Source organism: Melospiza georgiana, chromosome 5 (assembly GCF_028018845.1).
Source record: "Melospiza georgiana isolate bMelGeo1 chromosome 5, bMelGeo1.pri, whole genome shotgun sequence".
Lineage (NCBI taxonomy): Eukaryota > Metazoa > Chordata > Aves > Passeriformes > Passerellidae > Melospiza > Melospiza georgiana.
In genome coordinates this window covers 71,482,829-71,503,194 of record NC_080434.1, presented here as the reverse complement: position 1 = coordinate 71,503,194, position 20,366 = coordinate 71,482,829, and positions in this window count along the sequence as shown.

Genomic DNA, 20,366 nt, shown 5'->3' with positions numbered 1-20,366 from the left:
TTTTGTATATGTATTCAAAAATACCATTTGAATCTATTTTTTATTCCATCTCTATTTAATTCCACCTCCGTTTTATTCTCTCTGTTTAAAACACCTAGAGAAGGTTTTGGAACAAAACCAACAAATTTGTTCCTTGTAAGTCTAATACTATAATCAACTTCTTTATTATGGAAAAAATGAAATAGGAAGAAGATTCCTAGAGTCGAGAGAAATTACAATTATAAACATGCTTGGACTTCACCTTGAGGGAGTTTGCACTTTAAAGAATAAACAACATTCCTCCACAAAGGTGGATCCAGCAGATATTACTGAAAAGCCGAAATCCTGGATCCTTCCCCTTCCTATCCTACCCTTTATTTCTTCCTGTCAGTAAAGGCATATATTTCAGATGATGGCTGAAAACCAATCCCTTTAAATCAATAGGATCCTTGACACCGAATTTCAGAGGAATAGGCTTTGGCCTTGAGACTTTCAAGAGAGGAATATATCATTATTTAAAGCCATCTCTGCAGAGGAAGTGGTTCAGGTGTTCTGATGTGCTTATGGCTGAACTGCCAGGCAGCAGACATTGAACCCCAGAACTCTGGATTTCAGTGCACCAGCTCTCCTGCCTGAGGGAAGGAAAGCTCCTCTGTTTGCTCATTGACCTTTGTAGTTGGGCCAGCCAATATCAGCAGGGGGAAAAAGGCACCCCAGCAGATGGGCTACAAAGGCCAGCACCAGCTTGGAGACTGTGCTGATATTTTTATGTTAACCATAATTGTGCTTTAAGAGGCAGAGGAGAAATGAGAACCCTGAGAACAAGCAGCCCTGCAGCCACTGCAGTTAAAGGGGGGGAGAAAAGGAAGAAGGAATTGTTGGGGGCTGTATTCCCATTTACTCCAGCACTTGTCTGCATGCCTCTCTTCCCTGGTGAGATAGGGGCAGTGATGTTGTGTTGTCATTCCAGTGCAAGAGTTCTATTGTCATTGTATTGCAAGGGTTCCATATTGCTAGAGTTTTGTACCTCCTTGATGTTTCTTATAGGCATCTCCTCTAGTCACTGGCTCTTCCTTGTCCTCACAACAGCCAAATAACTCCAGTTCCCACCAATCCACTCTTTTATAACACTCTTTTTATTGGCTACAGGTGTGGCCTGTTAAAATCCGGCCCGCTGCTAATCTTTAATAATTAACCCAGCTGCAACTCTTTAGGGGATAAGATTACTTCCTATATTACCTTTATTTACTTATATTCTATCCCCCTAGAATGTTGCTTTGCTCCCCTGGGTTCCCTGGTTTGTGAGGTCCTTCCTGCAGCTCTTACAGGTTTGTTGGAAACTGCCACATCAAAGGAACAGCCGAGGTTTGAGAGGGCACAGCATAACTGGGAGTGGTGTTGGAGAAATGGAAATCTCCAAAACTACTTCTGCTCAAACCTGTGTCCAGAGAAGCACAGAATAATTCAGATTAGAAAAGAGCTCTAAAATCATTGAGTCCTTGCACAGCCAGGTCCACCACTGAGCCATGATCCTAAGCACCCACATGTGCTTTGAGCCCAAAGTAACAATCTCACCATTTCACCTAAGGCAATGCTATTTTTCCCAGTATCAAGGGAAATAAACTTAAATTATAAAGATATGAAGCCATTCAAGACCCTTTGGGGACATCAAGTCCACTTTGAGAATCTTTTGTGCAAAGCATCTTTAGAAGAAAGACTTTAGAGGCATTAGATAATGAGTACATATATGCTGGGGTGTGTGAGTTTATATATGTTCATGCGCATCCACACACCAGTTCTGGATCTTTTATTCTGACTTGCACATGCAACACAATTGAGAGAGTTATTTCAGAATATCTTTATAAAATAGTGCAAATTAAGATACTCAATAGCCATTTTTAATTTTTGGATGACAGCCTGCTTTCAGTAGATGATGTTAATATAATTAAGTGGATACAAAGCAGAAGGAGAGGATCCTGGAGAAATTAGAAAAGAGTAGTTTTTGTGCTATCACTGCAAAGCAAATTAAAATAGTATTTCCTTTTCATTTGTGAACAAAGCAAAAGATATCTTCCCCCTCTCCTGGCAGTCTGAAATGCACCTTATTGTTCAGTCCCCCTTTTGTGCTCCTTTCCTTCTCTCTTTACCCCTTTGGCTTTGTGTTTTTAGCTGGGATCCATCCTACCTAGTAGACCACTCGCATATTTATAGCCTGGAAAATTGATTAATCCAGGAACCTGAAGTGTTGTCTGAGAGGCAGAAAGATTGAACACTGAGGAAAGAGACCTAGAATGGGTTATAGTGCCTAAACCAGCCTGCTGCTAAGGTGGGCTTGGCAAGCTAAAAATGTGCAGTACCACTTGTGCCATGGTAAAAGTGAATATAAATCCCACAGGCCACCTTCATCTTTTTATGCCTTTATCATCTTTTTCTTTTATAAAATGTTTATTCCTGGCAATTAAAACCTTGGACTCTTTGATTTGCTTCTGTTAGACTCTGTACATCCTCTTTTGTGCCATGAAATGTTCTTCTGGTCTCTGAGATTTAATACAAAAAAACCCTCCAATCAAAGGACTCAGTTCTTATTCTGGCTGCTGGCTGTAACTTACTGAAATTCATAGGGCAAAATAGGGTCTTTGAAGAAATGTTCCCTTATTTAAATAAATCAAGAACATTGGAATTGTTAAACTTGGCATTAAGGGTTTCTGTCGGTTCCTTTGTTACCCAAATGGGATTGATCCTCCAGGAGGAAAGGTCAAGGCCAGGTGAGAGTCTCAGTCAAGGAGCTGAAATTGGAGGGCTTTATCTGCAAGTGAATAGCTTATCTTTCCCCCTCAGCACTGATGCTTTCCGTTTCCAGCTGTCTGCCCTGCAGAGATGAGCCAGCTGTTTGTGAAGCCACTGCTTGAAATGCCTGCCCCAGATATAAAGATAAAACCAGCACTTGGGCTGTGTTAAAAGCCTGAACTCCAGTGGGGTCAGCAGTTGCTCCAGTTGTAAATCGGTTTTCTCAGAAGCAGAAATGGGGTCAGCGAAGGGTCCTGAGGGAGAGCAGGAAAGGGGGACCACCACAGATGATTCATGGTGTGTTATCATTAAAATGGGTGATCTATGCAGAATAGAAATGAGACAGATGAATGAGATGAAATATTATGAATATTAAAGTAAGAGATAAATACACATTTATGTATATTAGAGCAGTTAGTATCACTCATTTCTAAAGAGTGTCAAAGGCTGTAACCAAGCAGTTAAAGGCTGCTGCCTTCCTTTTTGGTGAAGTGTATTTGCATATTTATTTTGCAAAATCTCTTGCAAATTAATTTAGGTCTACCAGACAACACAGAGGAAATGATGAAGTTTGATAATGGTGGATGCAAGGTAAAAATGAACAGACAGACATACTTGTGTAAATATATTTATACAGATGAGATTTGTCATTGTTTTGTATTGTTATTTTGAGCATTCTATGAAGAAGGAGCACAAAACCCCCTCATACATAGATAAACCTTGCATTGTCCCTGTAGCTGTAGCTTTGTGACAACGTGCTCACACATTTTTGGGATAAATGTTAGGGCTGCGTCTTGTAGGTGACAAGTATGATCGAGTCTTTAGCACTAGACAAGATTTTGCTTATTCTCTGTGAAATAAGATTAGCACTGACACCAGTGAACAGCCCAACACGACAGCATTAACAGCAGTGAAGCTGCTTTTACTGCAATCCTCACAATTCCCACGTCCTGCAGAGAGCAGCAGCTGCTGTGATAATAATGGTGAACACAAATAAAGTGGAAGTATGGAATCCCCTGTATGAAGGGTGGGGTATTTTCCATATTCTGACATTTTGCACACACACAAAAAAAATATGCTTTATATTAGGAATATATGTAAAGAGTCCTGGGATGAATAAAAGGGTTGAATTTTTGGGCTGGCAGTTAATGAGGGATTGTTCCATCCCTGGAAGTGTCCAAGGCCAGGTTGGATGGGGCTTGGAACAACCTGGGAAAGGGGAAGATGTCCCTGTCCACGGCCTTTTACTTGGGCTGGCCATAGCAATGTTTTATAACCTATTATTGTTACCAAAAAATTGAAACAGAGTGCCCTGGGTGACATCTCCAAATAATCTTACATTTCCAGTGCCCCAGGATGGAATTAAAAACAAAACAGGCAACAAAACAAAGAACATCTTGAGCTTTGTAATTAGTCCCTGTAAAAGATATAAATTGGAACTGCACCAGGTTTTAAAATGTAATTATGATATGCTCTGTAATTTTGAAATTCTGTTGTGAAAGTACATTCATTGTTCCATCAGTTGTGTCTCTTGTACTTTGTCTTGTATATTATCACGTGATAGAAAAAAAAAAGCACATTAAAGTTTGAAAAAGTAAAAATGGGATAAAGTACATTTTTCTCTTTCTCCTACTTGAAAAATTCAAAGGAAAATCAACTTTTTATTTTTGAATCATTTCCATTTTGATGGAATTGTGGCTTCAAAAAGCAAAATGGCTCTGTCAACCAATTTCACGCTGGCTCTATTGCTAAATCAATCATTTGAAATTAGAAACTGCATTATGAAGGAGCCTTCAGTATGATCACACTCTAATTCTGTTTGGGTTTCTGAGTTTGTTTGCTTTCTTGAAGAATTCCTCTCCCTTTGAAGGTGCAAAATGGAAAGTAGCTGTTTCAGATGCCTTCTCCTTCATTGTTTAGGTGCATTTTCTGCCTGCTTGGCCTTGAAGACAGAACTATTAATTACTCACTATTTTAATAATTTTCATGTTTTTTCAGCCATCTTACATCTGTGTTTTTCATGAAAAACATGAAGAAACTTTTGTGACTTCCCCAAGAACGAAGCAAAGGACTGTTTTTCTATTATAAATCTAAAGTACTAATAGATTAAAATACAATTATTTGGAAGTATAATTTAAGGATCATGGTTTTGAAGTCATTAGCACTTTGGAAACTCAAAGCATAGAATTTATTTTATCCCAAACCATGATGCAGAGTGCACAATTTTTCTGAAAATCATAGTTATCAAATCAGACACCAGAAAATGAGGCTCAGAGCATAGTGAAATTTTAGTTTAAGTATTATTTTGACAGCTTTACAGCTGATTTCAGGAGAGGGCTCAGCACCAAAGGAAACTTCCTGCCCAAAGCTCCTCTTGCTGCTCCTCATGGGAAGTGATGTCCTACTCCTCAGGACAGGCAGAGCAGGAGCACACCTTGCTGCCTCACCTCATTCCCAGCGTTTGTGGCAGCATTTGTGGCTTTAATAAGAATGTTGGCAGACTGCTGTGCCGGTGAAATGTTCCATCCCACACCCCCTGAGGAATGGACACACTGGCAGGCTGTCACTGTCACTGGTACCTCCCTAAACGACATGATTCTGACACAAGAATAAAAGCCACAACTGCTGCTGTGTCCGTTAGAGAAGAAGGCAACTTCAGAAGGGGAGAGGCATTTTGGGAATGAGCAAGAGTTCCTGTTTCTTGCCAATATGGAAAAAAGACAAATGGGCTTTCAGTAAAATCAGTAGGATATCGATTTTAGGACTTCTTGACTCAGCAGGTAGTGAACTTCTAAATTTTTTTTTTTGCCACAGGAAGTTGTGAAAGCAGCCTTTTAAGGTTCAGCAACAGAGGCTGAACGAAATGGACTTGGATGTAGTTTCTAACATCACAAATCAGCTGGAGAAGAGACTAGACCAGCTTAAGGAATCTGTCATATTGCATAGTCCTGGAACAGATGGGCTGCTGCTCTTATCAGAAACACATTTCTCATGTTCTCAGAGATAAACTGTTGTAATTCTGCCTTATTTGACCCACTGTGTGTGTATGGAATGTTCATGTGGACGAATGAGGCAAAGTTCCATGATTGAGTCCAAGTATCTTTCATTACAAATGAAATTTGCAGCCATTTCTTGGCTAAGTTATAGCACCTCACCTCTCCAGAGGGCTTGAGAGGGCAGACAGGAAATTACCCCCACTCAGAGGACCGCAATACCTTATTGCAGTGATGCCTCAAGTTTTGGCTTTTATATTTTTCACATTCTGTGCTGCTTTAGTGTGTGGGTCTGGACTTCATGTTAGGGGATGGTGATCTCTGTGCACAGAGCAGGGAGACAAAACAATTCCTGCTCCAGCTGGGCACCAAGGACAAATGATCCAAATCTCAGCCCAGGAGCACAAACCCCGTGGGCTGGAGAGAGAAAAACAAGCAGGGTGGGACTGCCTGGGCTAAAGCTGGAAGGGGACAATGAACTGCAAGATGAAAATGGAGCAGAACTGATAAAAGTGACAGATTCCATGACTGGTTGTGCATTTTGTGACCATTTTGGTTCATCTTGGGTGCAGCCCTGGCTGGGCTCTTGTGCTGCCCAAGGTGCATCCACTGAGGCCTTCTAATAAATCCCTGCTTTATTCTTTATCTCTGTCCAGCCTCTGTTCTAGGCCAGCCTTCACAAGGCATCTGTAGCAAGGAAAATTTGTTGCAGGTGAATTTGAACAGAAAAGATCCCATTTGTGGTGCATCCACACAGGTGAATAATTTCTCCCTCACATTCTGGGACACGCGTTGCTGTGTATTTTGTGCATCTCAGCAATGACAAATTCTCTGTGTCACACTGCATTGAGGAATTCTCAGGTTTTTTTCCCCAGATTAAGTAATGAGAACCAGCCTTCTTCCAGACCCCCTTTCAGTGCACTGATATTTGCTTATCCTTTCTTGGAACAGAAAAAATAATTCTTTCAAGAAGACATTTAAGGACTCCAATGAGCTGGTTCTTATTCTAGCCTCAGTCATCTGTCCTTGCTGCTCATTATAAATGTAGTTAAAATGCTGTAGAGTCTTTATAATTTTATAGCAAATCTTTTCCTTAATGACTCAAAAATTTTCGCTCACAAGCAAAATACTCCAAATTTATCTGAATTAACCTCATTCTGTTTTGATTGGATTCATCCATTTCTCTCATTCATTTGTGCACTGTTGTAATTCAGCCCTGTTTGCTGCAGTTGCTATTCACTACATTAGTCCAAGAAGTCAGCCAAAGTACATTTTTTTTTTTCTTTTTACTAAATGACATATAAATAAAGCTGTGTAGTTATATATGCAGATGTTCTCACACCAAAGATTTATATTGAGGAGTCAAATGTGTATCTGAATTTTCTTTTTTCCAGTGGAATTTACAGCACATGGAAGATTGTAATAAAAATTTTGCAAAATAAAGTTGAATTCTTTCTCCCTCTAAGTAATACCAGCTTTCACAAAAATGAATATACAGTGGGTTCTCAGGCCAGCTCCTGTGGTTAGTAATCATCAAATACAAGAACATTGCAGTGATGAACACTGTAACAAAATCTTCAGGGTCTAATTTCTTTAACTCCATCTCTCTTTTTTCTTCTTTCTTTTAGAGATTTCCTGGGCACATCTGTTGTGTCAGCTTCCTGCAATCTAAATTCAAGCTCTGTTCCATTACAATAAAACCTGGTACTAAGATTTTGTTGGAAGACCTTGAAAATGTGTTTTGATACGAGAGGATGAGGACAAGAATGAGAAGGAATTTAAATTTTTCTCAGCAGATTAATTGTTCCCAGTTTTCCAAACATCCATTGAACACCATGCAAAGAACCCTGGGAGGCTGAAATCTGATTTCCCACAGGGGCTGCTCTGTGATGCTGGGATGGGTGTTGGTATGAAAAAGCAGAAATCTCTTCCCAGAAGGGCCAAGAGTTTTCCCTGAGGTGATAGAAATGCCCAACTCTTTGTGATACTTCCTCCAGTTTTTTTCACAGATTGTCTCATTTCTTGGTTCATTGCTCACTGATTCTGCTCTTTCCATGGTTAATAAAGAGTAGTCCCTTATTGGAGAGCATTCATTGCTGCAATGCCCTCTTGGTTGTTTGAAGCCATTTCTGCATCTCTGCTCCCTTTGATGCTGATCTTCACGTTCCTAAATACATTTCTAGTAAAGGAACAACACCTCTGTCAACAAGCCAAGAGTACCACTCACTTTATCACACTGGTCTGGTAGCTCTGGAAATAGCAAGGTTTTAGAATTAGACAAAAATTGCTAAAATTACTGCTTTCCTTTTTTTTTTTTTTTTTTTTTTTTTTTTTTTTTTTTTTTTTTATTTTGCTACCCAGCATCTGTTAGCAGGCATTTGATTACAGCAAACAGGTTACTCTAAGAAAAGGCAATGTAATTTTGTCTCTCCCACCCCTGAAAAATCAATGAATTGCAATGAAAAGAACTGAATTGCTTTCAGTGATGTTGGGGTTCTCACCCATGCAGATGAAATGTATTTTATTTGCAGGGATGCCCCAACACAGCCAGGAATGATGAATCTGACACCATGTTCTCAGAAGGCTAATTTATTTCTTTATTATACTATTTTATATTAAAGAATACTATACTATACTATAGAATACAGAAAGGATACTTACTCAATGCTAAAAGCTAATAATGAAAACTCCTGACTCTCTCCAGAGTCCCAACACAGCTTGGCTCTGATTGCCCAAAGAGTGAAAACAACTCCCAGCAGAATGCAATGGAACAATCACCTGTGGATGAACAATCTCCAAACACATTCCACATGAGCACAACACAGGAGAAGCAAATGAGATAAGAATTGTTTTCCTTTTCTCTGAGGCCATTCAGCTTCCCAGGAGAAAAATCCTGGGTGAAGGGATTTTATCAGAGAATGTGAATGGCATAGAAATGGGCTTCAGCCTTATTCATGCAGGGGTTTATCAGCATTTTGTGGCAGTGGTTGCTTTGGAGATTGCATCAGGGAAAACCTGCTGAGTGCAAGTGAGGAGTGCCTGGCCTGCTCCTACCCCTGGATTCACTCTGGAGCTGCATTTAGAGATGTTCATCAAAACTCCTCCCATGCACAGCCACAGGGTGAGGAAAAAAATGACAGGAAAAGTTCTCTATTGATAAAAAATGACCTACAGAATTTCTTTCCTAGGCATCAAGAGGATGTGAGATAAAATGTACATCCTCCATCCCATTCCAAGCCCTGTCTGGGCTGTTGTTAAAGAATCCTCTAATTCATTCCACCACCACCAGCCCCAGTTGGCTCTGAGAAGTGAAGGACCAGCCACCAGCTTTGTCGCAGTTCTGTCCACACTGTGCTGGCTCCTCTCTCTTCCTCCTGCTGTACAGTAAGAACTGAAATGAGAGATTTGGGACTCCAGGAGGCTTTTCAAAATGCAGTTTATTGTATCCAAGGTGTCACAGCAGTCCAGGATCATGGGTGACAGAGCTGTGCCCACAGCTGTCAGCTCCAGCTGCAGGCAGCCCTGCAGACCCTGAGTTTAGGTTACAATGCATTATATACTTTTCTTTGCTGAGCATCTTAATACACAAGAAACAATCTATACTTTAACTTTTGTCTATAGCTTATCATAATTAAAACTACTATAATTACCATATTCATGTTACTGTTCTCCAATCACTAAAAGTTAGCACATCGCTGTTTAAGCTAGAAGTTGTTTTTCAGTTTTCTTGCAGTGGAAAATTCTGAGACCTTTTTTCTACTTGCCACATTTGCTGACTTGTTTGCTGGTGCTATCTTCCTCCTTGGTAAAAACATCTTGTTTGAGGTGGGTTTATCCTTTGCTCTAAGCCATAAAAACCACTTGTAACTAACACATCCTTTGGCTCCTTGGTTATCCAGTGACACTGGTTCAGCAATTCTTTTCTTCTATACCAAAACTTGCTTCCATCTCTATCTCTTTTCAGATTCTACATTCAAAAATTTTTTTGCCTATGATACATATCTGTGAGAGTTTCTTGTCAAACTTTCATCCTTCCCAACACTCTACCCCATCCTGGCCACTCCTGCAGTGCAGAAGGGATTTTGCCAAGGTCTGTGTGGTTGTAGGGGGACACAGTATAGGTAAATGAAGGTAATGTAGAATGTAATCTTATCCCCCAACAAGTTGCAGCTGGAAACAGTTGCTAAAGATGAGGAGCAGGCCAGATGATAACAGGCAACACGTGTAGCAAATAAAAACAAGTGGTACAAAAGAGTGGATTGGTGGGAGCTTAGAGGAGCTGCCTATGAGAAATATTGAGGAGGTATGAACCTCTGGTGCTATGAAATCCTTGCACCATAATAATAATAGAACTGTTGTAATATATAAGATAATATGTGGCATCTCCTGATCAGCAGTGTGGGCACCCTGTGTGGAAACTCCTCTCTGATTGATCTTCTTACTCCTCCATCCCACCCATCCAGTGGGATCCTCATACAGGGAGCAGGAGGAACCCTCCTCCTTCGCACACCTTTCATTTCAGTTTCAGAGGAACAGAAGGGAGGAATTACAAAGACATAACACAAATCTCTTTACTTTAGCCTTGATAAATTCACACGACAACCTGAGTGCTTTTTGATCTTCTGCTTTATGTGGAGACAGCTGAGCTTTGAAATGGCACTGTAACTTCCAGCTTGATTTTCTGTATGAATAAGCAAGTGTCACCAATTCCACCACTGAAAGCAAATTTCCCTGAGTAGCACTTCTTAAACCTTGAGGAGGTGAATGCTCCTGGACAATTTTCAGGTATGTCCCCATGAAGGCATCCCTGAGTATCTGTAGCTACAGAGCCCTTGAATAATCTTAATGGGAACATCAGTTGTGTGTTGCAAATTGTGAAATAAAATTGGGTTAAAGCAAAGAAGCTAAAAAAGTTAAAGGAGTTGCTTGCACACCTCTCACTGAATATCACCTCTTGATGCTTTTGCAATTCTCTTTCTCATCTCTTCTGGTTTAGTACGGACAGTGTGCCACATGCAGGTATGGTATTTGCAAAAAAAATATAATTCCTGCAGTGAATCAGCTATTCTGCATCCTCTTTTAATTCAATATTAGGCCACACCTGAGGAAAGTTAAGATTTTCCTTTAGTCTGATGTAAAAGAGGCACGAAGACTGTTAGAATAATTTAAAATGAGCACAATTTGAGTAAGCAAAGGGCAGCTACAGAAGGAGCTGCTATAAAATACACCTTTTCCTAATTGCTTAAAATTATTTTTTAGAACTTATGACACACAAAGACCTGAGTTTGTGCTGCTTAATTTACATCTGAATAGAAATTGTGACTGCAACATTAGAAAGGTATTTACCACCGCCATTATCATGCTACAAGTTTCAGGCTCTAACACAGATATAAGGGAACCAACAAAGCAGATGGGGCAAGATTAAGGAACTAATCCACCAGACAAGCTCATATTTCCCTTTCTCTTTTCCATTTCATCCTTCTGAATTCAAGGTTTCATTTTTATGGAAGTAAAATCTTCAGTGCTCACTTGTTAAAACTCTGGTGAATGTACTGCTAAGCACATCTGTCAGGACATTATAATACAGGAGAGAAATAGACTTAGGGCTGCAGTAAATCGCTCTAGATCTATCAAACCTGTTAAAACTGCTAAAGCAATTTCTAATTTCTGACAATCTTGCCCTTCCCTTTTAACATTTAGTTTTCCTTCATTTGAAATAATGAAACAGGAGGTGTGAATGTAAAAAAAAAAAAAAAAATCAGTATGTGTGACCTATAGAAAGTAATTGATGCAAATTATTGTAGGTTAAAGTTGTTTGCTCTGGATCTACCTGACTCAGAAGTGGAGGAGTTTGAATGCCTGCATATAACCAACCTTCACCAGGCCAGGACTCAGAAAGGAAGAGGTTCCTAAATTATTGGCAATGCAGCAACCTTTGCTGCCCCTGCCCCATATGGGTGTTTAGAATTTTCTTCTGCCCTACCTCCTTCTCTTTCTCATCCACCCTCTCCCCAAAAAACCCCAGACACAGCTTCCCCCCCTTCCCCTCATTTTATTTTCAAAGAATTAATAGGAAATTTTGCCCATGGGAAGCTCAGCAAAAAAGTGCCCAAAGTCCTGTTTCCAAACTGGTTTAAGGTCTAACCTGAGGTTCTGAGTGAGCAGCAGTTTTATTTATCTGTCTGCTGTCCAGCAACAACTGCACTGATTTTCACAGCCCTGTGAGTCAATTATTTTAAGCAGGTAAAGTTTCTTTCCCCCTCCTTCTGCCCCCACCATCTTATCTTTAAGGCAGGATCTTGATTTTGGTGTATTTAAGTTGTTTTCATTTGACATCCAGGCTACCGTGATGTGATGCCTTAGTGGGAGGTCAAACAGCAGCAAAGAGGAAAGCCAAAAAGAAGAGGGAAGAAAAGAAAAAAGAAATGCTGAGGAAAAGATTGCATTAATAGTTGTGTTATAATCATTCTTGGCATGTGAGGCTTTACACTGAGGAAATGCTCAATATAATGCAGTTTCTCATGCAGTAAGAGGCAAATGAAGGATGAAGCCAGAGAGAGAGGCTGCTAATAAATACCTTTCAAATGCTGCTGCCCCTGAGGCTGCTGCATTGACAAAGTGCTTTATACTGCCCCACAAAAGCTTAAATGAGTATAAAGATTATCAGAGTGTTTTGTAAGAAAATATAGAAAATAATGGAATTAAGTGTAGACCACTTAATGAAGGGATGAACATAGCTAAAAGGAAGGGAATAATTGTGAGCTGAATGTTTAAGAGAACCTCTAGCAAGGTAAACACACAACAAAGCTTTATAGTGCCTGGGAAATTTGAGTTCTTCTCCTGGATTTGTTGCTGAATTTTTTTTTCCATCTAGGCTGTAAATGGGACTTGCCCCTTAATACTTTCATATAACACCTGCCAATTTTTGGCCAGCATGATTCTAGTACCAGTATTCTTTTTGCAACATGGGTTTGGTCCACTCAATAAGCAAAGAAATAATTATTTCTGGTGATGTCTCAATTTATTACTTATAGCATATTTGCCTATTTTAAATAATTTTTTTAAAAGATTTCCCTCAGGGTCTGGGATTTTTTAATTTTTACTGTTATGCTGATGGACTGCCTCTGTGTCTGGAATTGGATATCATACACATCTCATTAAAGGAGAGCAATATGTGAACAATGTGAAGTACATTTTGAAATTATACACCTGTTTCTTTCTTCATTTCTTTGACACTTTAAAATTTTGTGATTAATAAAAAACTCCACAGAGAAGGCTGTAAGTTTTTCCCTACTTTGATTTTAATTTGAGGTTATTTTGAGCTCAGATACTTTCCTCACAATTCCTTTAGAGCTCTCTCCTCACAATGATCACAGTCATTGTGCCAAAGCCATTGTACTGGGAGTCTGTAGGGCAGCAAAATAATAATGCCACCATTTGCCCTAATTAAATATCTGCCTTTGGTGGATTTTTTTCCACTCCACTCACAGATGTGAAGGCCATCTGTGCTGAGTTCTTCATGTTGGCTTTGACATAGCTGTCACAGTTTAAATGTGACCAAAAAAAAAAAAAAAATCAGTACAAACTGTACAAACCTCTCAGGACTCTAAGTAAATCTCTGAAAAGATTGCCTTTAAATCCTCACTAATGTGGCTTCAACTCCTCTGTGCTTGCAGGCTCGAGGGAAGTTGGATGTCTCCTGCTTGTATAAAATCCTCCCCCCAATTTCTGTGTGGCAGGTAAGCCTAGAAGATGCAGGAAAATATTCAGTGTCACATAAGAGAGGAGTAGGATCTGGCTTGGGTGCTTTCCTCTCTGCTCACTTGTTAGGGATGAGCCTTGGATGTCCAGGCTGTGGAAATGAATGTCACTGCCCCATGGCTGATGAACCACTGAAAGCTGCCAGAGGGAGAAGCACCAGGTCAGAGATTATCAGGTCTCTGAGCTTGTTTAAAATTACAGTGTTATCAAATAGAGTAATTCAGGATGGGGGTTTTTTTCCCTCAAGAAGGAACTTTTTTCTTTGGATGCTTCTCTCCTGAAGGAAATGAGAAGCAGATGGGATCTGTGACGGTCCTCACAGGGGTCTGAGGATGACGGAAAAGACAAGGACCTGACTCCATGCTTCAGAAGGATTGATTTATTATTTTATGATATATATTACATTAAAACTATACTAAAAGAATAGAAGAAAGGATTTCATCAGAAGGCTGGCTAAGAATAGAAAATGAAAGAATGATAACAAAGGCTTGTGTCTCTCGGACAGAGTCCAAGCCAGCTGACTGTGATTGGGCATTAATTAGAAACAACCACATGAGACCAATCACAGATGCACCTGTTGCATTCCACAGCAGCAGATAATCAATGTTTACATTTTGGTGCTGAGGCCTCTCAGCTTCTCAGGAGGAAAAATCCTAAGGAAAGGATTTTCCATAAAAGATGTCTGTGACAGGGATCCACAAACCCCAAAGGTTTTTTTACCATTATAACCAATCCCTCCTTCAAGCTGAATGCAGGAGACAGCAATGATCCCATCCTTGACCTTTCAGTAAGGAAACTTTTCTACTACAGCCAGCAAATAAAAAGCAATCATTCTGTGACAATAACACTTAATGAATTGCAAAAAAACCTTCATTAAAAGGGGTTTCAAGGAATTAAAATAAAACAACTGTCAAATTTATAATGCAAACCCTGCTGAATGTCTCCACATGGCCATTGAGCCTGATGCACTCACAGAGGGCTCTGTGCCTTTTGAAGTCAGCCTTTGTGCTATTGAAACATCCTGTTTTAAGCATGCTTCAAATGCAGAAATGCTTCTTTTTATGATTAGTAAGTCTTAAAAAGAAATGGGGCAGCTGGAGATGGTTTAAGGCATAGCAGAAGGCTGAGGAAAAACTTCCTTCTCTTGTGTCTTTGGTTACAAAGCACTAAAATTCATTTGACACTGTACCTCAGAGCCAAACCCTGCTATGTACATAAAAGGAGAAGGAGGAGGAGATAAAGATGAAGAAATGTAAGACTTCAAAGCACTTTTTCTCTTAGGAACTTACTAAGAGCTGTGAGTAACTTTTTTTTTAATCTAAAAATTTCCCTTATACTTACCAAATTCAGTCTTTCTAGTAGCTTTCTTTACACCCCATACTGAGCTGTAGATGACTCAAATAGTTTTGTGAGGGAGTTTAGGATACCCCACATGCAGCTGCATTCAGAAACTCTCTGACTTCATCTTTGAAGAAGGATTCAGGTCTTAGGCAGCCTTGGCAGCCCTGATTATGCTGCTGCACTGCCTTTCAAATGGAGAGAGGATAATTTGCTGTGAGCCAGTGAGATTATTGCTCCACTGAAGACAAAAAGACTTCCATCAGTTTATGCCTTCAGAAGATTTGGATCTATATCTCCGTAGCAGTAACTTTACAAACAATTTAGCTGTGGCGTTTTGTTTCCAATTTCATGTCTTGCATGTCATAATTCTTCTGAAATTGTCTGAAAAGTTCTGAGTGCAAGGCACAGCAGAGAGCAGAGCTCTCAGCATAAATTGTGCTCTCTCCTTCACCAGGAGGCCGAACATATTAAACAGAAGAGCTGTAAAGGGCTGGTGTGTGGCATTACAGCCCTGGGGCACTTCAAACACATCTCCTTCATTTTCTGCACTAGGGAAAAGGGTGGGACAAGCACATTCCCTTCCACCCTTCCACACTGGGTCTTTCAAGTGTTGATGCTTCAAATATTTCATGCACTTCTAAAACCTAATTGAAACATTCCAACTCAATCTAAACAGAAAATGAAGCCAATAATGAAAGATTCTTATATTAAGGTATGAATACGAAGATGGAGACCAGCCTTCAGCATGTTTATGGATTGAAGTTTTCCATTGCACTCTTCACCAGTCTTAGAAGAGAAATCCTTCAGATCAAAGACAATAAATAGGAGTTAGTAGGTTTATGGTTGAACAGATGTGGGACCAATAGTATTTTTTATTTATTTATTTATTTAGAGAAATATTTTGAAATATCCACTGAGTGGGTATCATTTGGTAAACAGGATAGATGCAGACACAGTCAGGAATCCTAAATTCTCCTGATTTTGCCTTGTGGGTGTAAATTCCTTTGCCTTGTGGGTGTAAATTCCTTTGGAGGTGGTAGTCTGACCAATGCATTCAAATATTTCTTAAGCAGCAGTCCTTCTCTTTCCATACCTGGACACTTGATCAGCTCAGCCCATGCAGAGTTTTTGTTTATCTTCAGTGCATTGGATTTAACTGATTCTAACACGTTTTCTTAACTATTCATACAGCCCAGCCATTTAGCTGAATCCTCACTAAAAACCTCACTTGCCCTCCCAGTCTTAGGCTGACCAAGAGTTCCACCAGGGCTACTTTTCACTCCATTTTCCTAGAGATTAACAACAACATCTTATGATGCTGGGTCTTGTGTTAGAAAAGCTTCAATGGCAGGAGAGTGAGCAGATGGGACACCAGGTTTATGCCAAGTGGTGAAAATCATCACAGATGGGTCATCTTTACTTCAACCCCATCATGTATGTAGTGCAGCTCAAGTAGCACATCTTCCTTTTATTATTTAATTTTTTAAAATAATAATTTTTAAAAAATTATTATTTTGTAGACATGGCAAGCAGAAATGTCAAGGTTTCTAACCTTGGTTTGAAGCCTGAAATCAGTCTGTGGTTTTGGACACTGTTTCTTAACAATCTGGAAAGGCAGAAAAGTTTAATATAAAGAAATTATTGTCTCAATAATTAGGAGGAGGACAACTTAACAGAGAGTAGTGGAAAAACTTCCTTGTTCCCTGTGATTTGAGGGAAATTATACACATTTTTAGTCTGCATTACACTTCACAAGGTTGTGAAATACTTTAATAACCCGGGAAATAACTGTACAGCCTAGAGGATGCAAGATGACACCCCATACACAATGCAGTAACCATCTACATGGGATAATGCTGAAAGGTTACTGGTTTATTTATAAAATCAGTAATGAGTTCGAAAATAATCGTGTCATAATTGACTTAAAATTGCTCTATTAGAATGATTTATCCTCATTATACAAGCTCAAATTGGTTTGAGGGTTCATAGTCACTTTTCATAGTGTTTTGTCTAATTTTAAAATACATTTAAAATACCTTAAAGCAGAAAATTAATTGAGTAGGTAGAGAATACAAAAGCAGGTTTGAAATAGAAGTAAATTTTTTTCTAGCAATTTAAATATATACTTCAAGAGATATGGGAGAAAAAAAAAAGCAGAATTATATTGTTTACCTGCAATTTATAGGGTCAGATGCTGAATAAACAAAAATAATATTTCATTGTTATGGGGGAAGAAAGGACTAATTTCTCAAGTATAGGTGATGTTTTTGTCAAAGGAAGAGCACGTTTAATTTCAAAATACCAGAGTCTGAGGTGCAGCACTGATCTGAGATGTGCCTGGACATGGGGCTTGGGTGAGATGCTCTGGTGCTCCTCAGCAGGTGGCTGCCCCAAGGAAGCCTTTCTCCAAAAATCTCCTCTCTGTTTCACTGTGTGGGATTTTACAACTGCTGAACTGTTGATGATATTAAATTATTTTTCTTATCTTTCCCAAGGCAATACCCTAAGAGGATTTCTGAAAGTAAATCCAGTGTTCATTACATCCTGTTCTTTGCTAGACAATCTGGGCATCATTCTGCTCTTGATTTCACCAGTGGAAATGAAATTACTCTGAATAGGAATGGGTTTAATGGAGGCAGAAATTCAAACTGCAGGTTTCTTTGCTCCTGGAAAAGAGGCAAAACACCCCAAATTTCCTTTGAATAGGAGTCCTCCTGCAGCTGTCAGCTGGGGATTGAACTACCCAGAGAAAACACCAGGAATACCAACACCCTCTGCTGAGCTCTGTGGGATGTTTTCCTTCAGGAAGATCAAACCCAGGTCAGCAGAAATCCATAAATGACAAATAGCAAGAATTTATAACCTCTGTGCACACATGTATTTGTAAGAGTTGTGCTAAAGGATCATCAGGTTACAGAACAAACCCAAATTTGTGATTTGTGCACAGGAAAACCCACCTACAACACACGATACTCTCAATGAGTAGGCATGGGAATGACTGTCCTTAAATGAATGTTACATTAAGTTAAAGTGAAAGCAAAGATTCCTGGGAGCATAACTCTGGCCTCATATGGCACTAAAAGTCTGGTTTTACCAACAAAATAATGGAATAAATCCAAGGCATGGAATGGCTCATCATGGCACGTGCAAACATCATATGTTCACGATGGAAGGAAGATGGAAATGCCACTCTACTAAAGAGGATATAAAAAATATTGCTGTTTATTGAACTATGCAAAGCCTGGTGAAAGAAATAGAAAATTTGAACAATTCCTCCCTTTCTTGAAACGTGTGGGATAACTCACTATTAAGCACAGCATATGCTACAGTACTCTCCAGATGTTCATTGTGAGGAAGGGGTTGTTGAAGAGATTAAAATAGCTTCCATGAGACTTTTTGTCAATTTTCTAATGAGTTTCCATCAGCAGATATTTTTAGCTGCTAAACACAGATCCACTAACTGGGCTAAGGAAAAAAAAAAAAAAAAACAAACAACCACCTTCAAATTCAAATTAGTAATTAATCTTACTCTGATTGTTTTATGTGCTAGATGCCATCAATAAAGCATTAAGTTAAAGATAGTGAGGAGTTCTTTCTAGAGCAGGTTCTCAAGGTAACAGTGCAGCATGGTTGCCAGCTCTCAGCTTCTTTTCTCTACCTCTGTTGAGGTCAAGATTGAACTCAGGACAATATTTTGCATTCACACTTAAATGTTTATTATTTCTTATCTATGTTTCAGTCTCATAGCAGTGAGTTCTGCAGTATTTCACTACCAAGGCACAAAATGGCAGACTATTTCTTGTTACAAGGTTTTTAAGGCTAAGCTATCCAATTAAGACATGGCACCTAAATTATTTTCAGTTTAAACCCAATAACCAATCACTCAAAGTCTGCAATGTGGAGTTTTCTGTCCAATTATAAAATACCACCCAAGTTCATTTAGAGGAAGGAAGAAGGTGAAGAAGAAGGAAGAAGAAGATGATAGAAGAAGATGAACAAGGAAGAATAATGTAAAGAAGAAGGATCACCTCTCTGCCCTAAAACCTCCATGTTCCTTCATATATATTACTACATTCTATGTTCTAAAACCTTAAACTCTAAATTTTCCACCCTGTGATATTACATTGTGACCATGTTCACAGGGGTTCTTGGATGAGGGAAGAGACGAGAATGTTGACTCCACGTTTCAGAAGGCTGATTTATTATTTTATGATATATATTACATTAAAACTATACTGAAATAATAGAAGAAAGGATTTCATCAGAAGGCTGGCTAAGAATAGAATAGGAAGGAATGATAACAAAAGCTTCTGTCTCGGACAGAGAGTGCAAGCCAGCTGGGCTGTGATTGGCCATTAATTAGAAACAACTCTATGAGACCAATCACAGATGCACCTGTTGCATCCCACAGCAGCAGATAATCATTGTTTACATTTTGTTCCTAAGGCCTCCCAGCTTCTCAGGAGGAAAAATCCTAAGGAAAGGATTTTTCCTGAAAGATGCCTGTGACATTACACATTTCTAATCCAACTACACTCCCATAATCCCAGTGCTATAAATCAATTTTGGAAGCCTTTTCCATGGCTTCAGGTCAAATGCAGTTTTCTCCTGGGAGTCAGAGTCTGTCAGCATGGAAAGTCTAAAATTCTCAGCATCCTGGGCTCCAACACATAGAATTGGGATTTTGTGGCATTAAATGAGAACCAGAGCCCTCTGGGCTGAAAAAAGGAGATGCCATCCCATGCCAGGTGCACAAGCTGGGTAAAATCTTTCCAACCTTTGCCCAGAAGCTCCTAAATTTGTGTGTGCTGCTGTTGTACCAACCTCCTTCCACACAGTCGTGTCTGGGACCACTTAAACTGTGCTGAAAGTAATCCTGCAGCCCAGCAGGAGAGGGGAGGCAGCTCTAATACTGACCCACATGAATAAATACTCAATAAATACTCTTACACTTCCAAAGACAGGAAGATTTGCTTACCCTCCTAATTTTTGGAGGTCTGAGTTTAAGCTCAAAGCTCTTTTTGAGGTTTGTCCATCATTCCCACAGCTTGATCCCTTGGAGGAGAAAAGTTTTATATGAGGCTCATTTTTAAGTCACATTTATTTTGGTGCTGTCAGGAGCACTGAACCAAAACCAGCACATGTAAAAATACCTTTAAACTCCCCAGAACTATTCTCTCTTCTGGGCTTTTAAGTGCTTTGTATCATTCACTTGGAGTCACATTTCTGTGCCTCTTCTGATGCTTTTCAGCTCTGAGGACTCAGGGTTTCTAAGTGAGAGCAGATCTGTCAAATCTCTCCACTAAACTAACTCATTTTGTATTTAATTTTACAGCTCTCACATTGAAAATAAATGTACATCTTTAACATTATTGTTAATTTGCAAGGAGCTACATGAAAAACGCCACGGTCCTGGAATAAAAATACAAGATCCTTGAATTTTCTATGGCACTAAATGTTGCATTGAAACATTTAAATAAATTGCGATGAGGTTAAACATCCCCA